A 6645-nucleotide genomic window follows, 5' to 3' on the forward strand; every position below is an offset into this window, starting at 1 on the left:
ACAGTGATTATGGCTACCCTACAGGCGTCGTGTTAACTTCACCTCCAAACACAGTCATCTGAGTACTGGGGGTTAGGGCTTCAACATATGGATTCTGGAGGGACACAACATTCCCTAAGTGCTACCAAGTCTAAGTTCATATTGCTCACCGCACAACAGGCCAGTGCATCAAGAAGCAAGTTGTTGGGGCAAGGAATAGTGACTTTGCTTGAAAATCCAGCAGATGAGAAGATGGTGTCCCAAAGAACCTTCTTAGCCTAGTTATAATTCAGGTGTCTTTCTTTCCTTTATTTATTCTGACTGTGCCGGGTCTTGCAGGGGCTCAGACTTTTCTCTTGATGTGGAAAGTGGGGGCTACTCTAGTTGCAGTGTGGACTTGTCCCTGCGCTTCACGGTAGGGCCTTGTCGTTTACTTATTTTATATAAGGAAACACTTTGCCTCAAGGTGTTCCTTTTGTTGATATTCACAATGCTAGGTAACCCAGCCTGTACCTCCCTGACACCCCAACTTCTTGGATTATGTGGAAGCACCCTGTTTTCTAATTTTCAAATGCAAAGCTCCCAGCTCCCCCTCCCCCAAGGCACTGCTTGTTGGGGGAGCTCACAGTCCCCCTAGCCACCCTCCTTTCCTGCTTCTGAAACTGCCATCTCTTTTCTTCTCCTTCCTTCCTACCAAGTCCTGTACCTGAACCTGTGCCTGAGGATCTGGGGTGGTGGTAGAGAATTTCAGGGCACACAGCACAGGCAGCGCTTTAAAGTTGCATATTTGTTGCCTCTGCCCACAAGCCCAGTGGCCACTCAACCTTTCTCACCCTAAACCTCAGTGTGGCAGCAGGGCTGTTTTCTGACTTTCGTGGGCTGACTTTCCAGCTGAGGCTGCAGGACTTTCTCAGAAGCCCCTCCCTCTTCACTCTTTCTCCTTCTGCTTCACCTTTTCCTTTCAGACCCTGTGGGATGGGTGTGGGGCAGGCAAAGTGTGCTCAAAAATAAAAAAGACAAATCTCTGATATGAATTATGCCCCTCCTCTAGGATGTGAAATCCACTAAGGTTGTTTTTGTTTGTTTTAAATACTCATCTTTCCCTTCTGACGAAAGGAAGGGAGGGAGGGACAGAGGCAGGGAGGAAGGAAGAGAAAAGAAACAGAAAGCAGCCCAAAGGTTTATTGTAGTGCTGGCTATTTTAACTACATTTTGAAGGAATGAATATGCCCACTCAGTGGATTTTTGTGTAGCCTTTGAAATGAGGCTTACAAGCTGGTTGTGATAATTTGAGAAAGCAGTTAATTAAAGGGGGGAGGCACAAAATAGACATAATCACAACATACAGAATTTGCACAGAAAAAGGCTGTAAAGAAAGACACCTACTTCTTAAACTGTGGTCACTGTTTTTTACCTTACATCATATTGTATATTTACTCCTTTGTGAGTATGCTACACTTTGCCTAGCATATTAACTCTACTTTTCTGCAAGTGTGAGATTACAAACTTCAGTGAGCCAAGTGGCCATGCAGCACTTTCAGATGTTGCTGTAGTTGTGTCCGACTCTTTTGCGACTCAGTGGACTGTGGCTCCCCCAGCTGCCTCTGTCCATGGGATTTCCCAGCAAGAATACTGGAGACAGTCGCCGTTTCCTTCTCTAGGGGATCCTCCCCACCCAGGGATCAAACCTGCATCTCCTGCAGTGGCAGGCGGCTTTTGCAGGCACTGAGCCACCAGGGGAGCCCAGTACTTTCATAAGTGATAGGTAAAAACAGATTCTTTTTTAAATGTATTTATTTAAAATTCAAAGATGATAACAGATTCATGAAATGGTATTAAGTGAAGGGAGTTTATCTTTGTTCCTCAGTTTTAAGATGGAGGAACTGAAGACCCAGAGAGACAACCAAGTGTTTACTGAACTGGGCAGAAGGAAGTCGCTGATCACTCATCTGTGCCAATCCCACCTTCCCAGGGCTCCAGCAGTTCCCACGCTGCTGGAGGCAGTGAATGGCCAAGTGGCTGGCTCCAGGTCATTTGTTAAGGTACCCTGTGAACGCCTGCCATTCTGAGCTCATTTAAGCCTCCCAGTAGCCAGCCCTGTACGGTTGGCGCTGGTGTTAGCTGAGCTCAGGAAGGTGAGGCGGTAAGGAGGGGTCAGGGGGTCAAGGCCAGAACGCTGTCCCCATCCTGCGGACTGCCTGGGCGCCAGCGCACGTGACCGGGCTCCGCCGGCCCTGCTGAGCAATCCTTTCCCAGCACGTCTTGCTGAGTCACGGTCCCCAGCAGCTTTTCACTGAGTCACGGTCCCGAGATCTGTTTTCGCTGAGTCACAGCTTCCAGCTGCTCCCGCCTTAATCCCTGCGGGCAAAGTCCCAGTTACCCGGCGGGTGGCGGCGGCGACTCCCTGGATCACGCTGGTCCTGGCTGACGGCTGAGTCGCCCCCAGCGAGCCCTCTTTCTCTTCCCCCTCCCGCGGCTCCCCAGCCCGCCTCCCTCCCACCCCTGTTTTAGGAGACTTAACACTTCCCTGCGGCCAGGAGCAGGGTTGGGGGCTTCCACCTTAGATTGCAGAGCCCAGTGGGGTGGGCGGGATGATCCTTTTTAAGAGATGGGGATCTAGTCAAAAGCAGGATCGTCTGCGAAACTGCAGGTCCGGATCATGGCCAGACAAGGTCATGGAACACAAGAAGGCAGAGGGCAAAGAAACAGGGCGACTAAATGCAAGGGTTAGAGCCTGGACTGAGGGAAAGGGCAGTTAAGGACCTTTGAGGGCAATTGTTGAAATTTGAATGTGTGTGAAAGTCAAATTTCCTGATGTTTATAATTGGATTGCAGCTTACCAGAGACAGTCTTCTGGATATACTACATGTTAAATGAGCCAGGAAAAAAAAAATCATAGGTGTGTGTCAAAAAGAGCATATATATAATCGAAAGAGGGAGAATGAATGGTTAAACAAAAGGGACCAAATTCTAACCTAACAACTAGTGAATCTAGGTGGAAACATACAGGAATTCTCTGTAATATTTCTGCAATTTCTGTATATTTGGAATTACTTCAAAGATGATTTTTTGAGAAAAAAGTTAAGATGAGAAATCTGATGTTCGAAACTCCCAACTGAGAGCAAAGTTTGTCAGATATTAGTGAGCCTGACCCTATTCAGAACCATCCAGAAACTTCTAGATAGGAAAAAGGCTCTTGGGGGCCCTGAAAGGGGAATTAGATGCCACTCTCAGAACAAACAACAGCTAACACTCACTGCAGGCTTCCTGTGCCAGGCCCAGCTTTGAGCTTCTTACAGATCTTGAGCTGATTTAATTCTCACCACATCCCCTTGAGCTGATGCTGTTATGACTCCTTGTTTTGCCAGACAAGGAAATAAAAGCTTAGTGTTGAAATATATATACATGATAAGTCATGAATCCCAGATGTGACTGCAGTCCTTTGTGGAAGTGCTGTGATCAGATTGAACCAGGTCCAACCAGGTTTTGGAGCCACAGTCAGGCTTCATATTGGCCAAGCTTTTTAGCAGTCTGAGCTCCCTAACACTGGACTGCTGCCTGGTCTGGCTGTGGTCTTCAGTCCCTGGACCTGTATTAATGGAGACTGGGCAATGTTAGAAAAATATATTAGTCTTTCTTCATTCCTCACCACCTCAGGCCCAGGATTCTAGACAGTTCATTGTTGTAGAACTTCAGTATGCTTTACAGCCAGACATACCTGGCCTCCCTCATGTCCCAGGTGAGCTATGTGACCACTGGCAGGAAATTTAACCCTGCTAAGCCTCCTTCACTTAATATGAAGAGATCATTTAATACAAAGGGACTGGATATAGGGAGTGTCACGATCCTTGCTATCTTCAAGGATCTTAGAGTCAGGATGGAGGCTACTAGGGGACAGGGACCTCAGCCAGGGACCCATAAGGCAAGGGGAAGAACTTCAGGAAAAGTCTGAGCTGAGTTGGTTTGTTTTACAGCTTTATTGAGATGTAACTGACATACAATAAACTCTATATATTTAAAGGATGCAAACTGATAAATTTTGACATGAGTATACTGGGAAGCTATCTCCACAATCAATGTAATGAACTTATTCATCACTCCCAAAAGTTTCCTCATGGTTCTTTGTAATCGTCCCCCCCATCAAGAGAACTGCTGATTATATTAGTTTACACTTCCTGGAATTTTATGTATTTCTATATACACTTCATATATAATTTATATATAAGTGTTAGTCACTCATTCATGTCGACTTTGCAACCCTATGGACATAGCCTGCCAGGTTCCTCTGTCCATGGGATTCTCCAGGCAAGAATACTGGAGTGGGTTGCCATTTTTCTTCTCCAGGGGCTCTTCCCAACCCAAGGGTTGAACCCAGGTCTCCTGCATTGCAGGCAGATTCTTTGCCATCTGAGCCACCAGGAAAGCCCTATTTATATATAATTTTATATAAATGAAATTATACAGTAAGTACTCTTTAGGGGAAGGTCTGACTTCTTTTCCTCAGCAGAATCCTTTTGAGATTTATTCATGTTGTATGGATCAGTGGTTCATTCTGTTTCATTGCTGATTATTCAGTGTATGTTCATACCACAGTTTGTTTACCCATTTACCTGCAGATGGGTAGTTTTCATTTTGGGATTTTGCAGATAAAGCTACTGTGATTATTCATGTTCAGGTATAGACACATGCATTCATTTCTTGCAAATAAATACCTAGGAATGGAATGGCTGGGTTGAGTGGCAGGTGTATGTTTAGGCGCTTAAGAAACTGCCAGACTGTTTTTCCAAGTGGTTGTACTGTAAAGGAGGAAGAAAACCTTACCCTCTACCCTCCTAGGTTTTCCACCTGGGGCCCTGGAAATTAAACTGAGGGAAGATAAATTGACAAGAGAAGCAGAGTGTGTTAAAACGCAGAGGGTTTATTCACGTGGGAGAAACACTGTGCTGAATTAGTCAAAAGGTCCTTAGAACTGAGGCTTATGTAGCATCTTAACAGAATAAGGGTGTAGAGAGGTGACAAGATAAAGAAAAAAGAGTTTAGGCCTTTGGGGGCAGCAAGCAGCAGGAGGGTAAGCATACCGGGGAAACTCATGGAAGATAAGGGTTAATTTGGAAAGGTTTGTTATGCCAGTTCTTTTGGGTGCCATCCCTAGGCTAAGAGTCTAGAGTTGTCTAAGCCTGCTTTCAGACAAATCAGGGGGAAAGCAGAGAAGTGGTTTTCTGACATTTGTTGTTTCTCAATTGTCTTCAGCTCAAAATAACCCTTATACCAAAGTAGCATAAGCTTTATACCAGAGTGTGGTGGGGCACACTCTGGCCTTTGGCCTCTGGCAAGTACCATTTCATGTTCCCCCCAGCAGTAAACGTTCTCCTTTGTCTGCATTTTCAATAGCAGGAAGAGTCAGCCCTTAATTTTAGCTATTTGAATAGGTATATAGAGGTATGTCATACCGGTTTTAACTTGTGTTTCCCTAATGACCTGAGATGCTGGAGAGGACTCCTGAGACTCCCTAGGACTGCAAGGTGATCAAACTAGTCAGTCCTAAAGGAAATCAACCCTAAATATTCATCGGAAGAACTGATGCTGAAGCTGAAGCTCCAATACTTTGGCCACCTGATGGGAAGAGCCAACTTATTGGCAAAGACCCTGATACTGGGAAAGATTGAGGGAAGGAGGAGAAGGGGACGACAGAGGATGAGATGGTTGGTTGGCATCGTCGATTCAATGCATGTGAACTTGGGCAAACTCCGGGAAGTGGTGAGGGACGGGGAAGCCTGTTGTGCTGCTACCTGGGGGGCTGAGAGAGTTGGACATGACTTGGCAACTGAACAACAACAACAAAATGACCCATGAACTTCAATGTCTTTCCATGTGCTTAGTTAGCATCCATCTATTTTCTCTGGTAAATTATTTGCTGAAACTTTCTACCCATTTAAAAGATTCACTTATTTGCCTTATTAGTGAATCATATTGATTCTTTACATATTGTATAGACAAGTCCTTTGTTGAATGTATTTTTGCAAATATTTCTTGTATTTTATTAAATAGAATAGGTGTCTATTAAAAGACGCCTCTTTTCTTGCATCACTGTGTCTTTTTCTTTTTTTTTTTTTAGTATTTATTTATTTACTTGGCTGTGCTGGGTCTTAGTTGTGGCATGCAGGGTCTAGTTCCTCACCAGGGATGGAACCCCAGCCCCCTACACTGGGTGTGAACACAGAGTCTTAGCCACTCAAACACCAGGCAAGTCCCAGTCACAGTGTCTTTTAAAAAGCAAAAGTTTTAATGAAGTCCTCCTATTGGTGGTTTTTTTTTTTTTCTGCTTTTTTCTTTTGGTTGTATTTGAGAAATCTTTGCCAAATCTAAGGTCAGTAAGTCTTTCCTTTATGCTTTATTCTATATGCTTTATAGGTTTACCTCTTTCATGGAGGTCTATTTCTGGGCTGAGTCTTGAAAGGTGAGTAGCCAAGCAAAAGCACAGGAGAGAACATTCTAGGCAAGAGGGACCACTTGAGCAAAGGCCCAGAGGGATGGGAGCTTCTGTAGTTCTGGAGTAGTCAGGTATTCCTGAAACTAGCACACAGGGTGTAAGGGAACGAGAGGGGTGAGATCCCTCCTACTGGAGACGTGGCCTGGGCTGAGGGCAGAGGGCTAGACTGAAAAGCT

Source organism: Ovis canadensis, chromosome 3, assembly GCF_042477335.2.
Source record: "Ovis canadensis isolate MfBH-ARS-UI-01 breed Bighorn chromosome 3, ARS-UI_OviCan_v2, whole genome shotgun sequence".
NCBI lineage: Eukaryota > Metazoa > Chordata > Mammalia > Artiodactyla > Bovidae > Ovis > Ovis canadensis.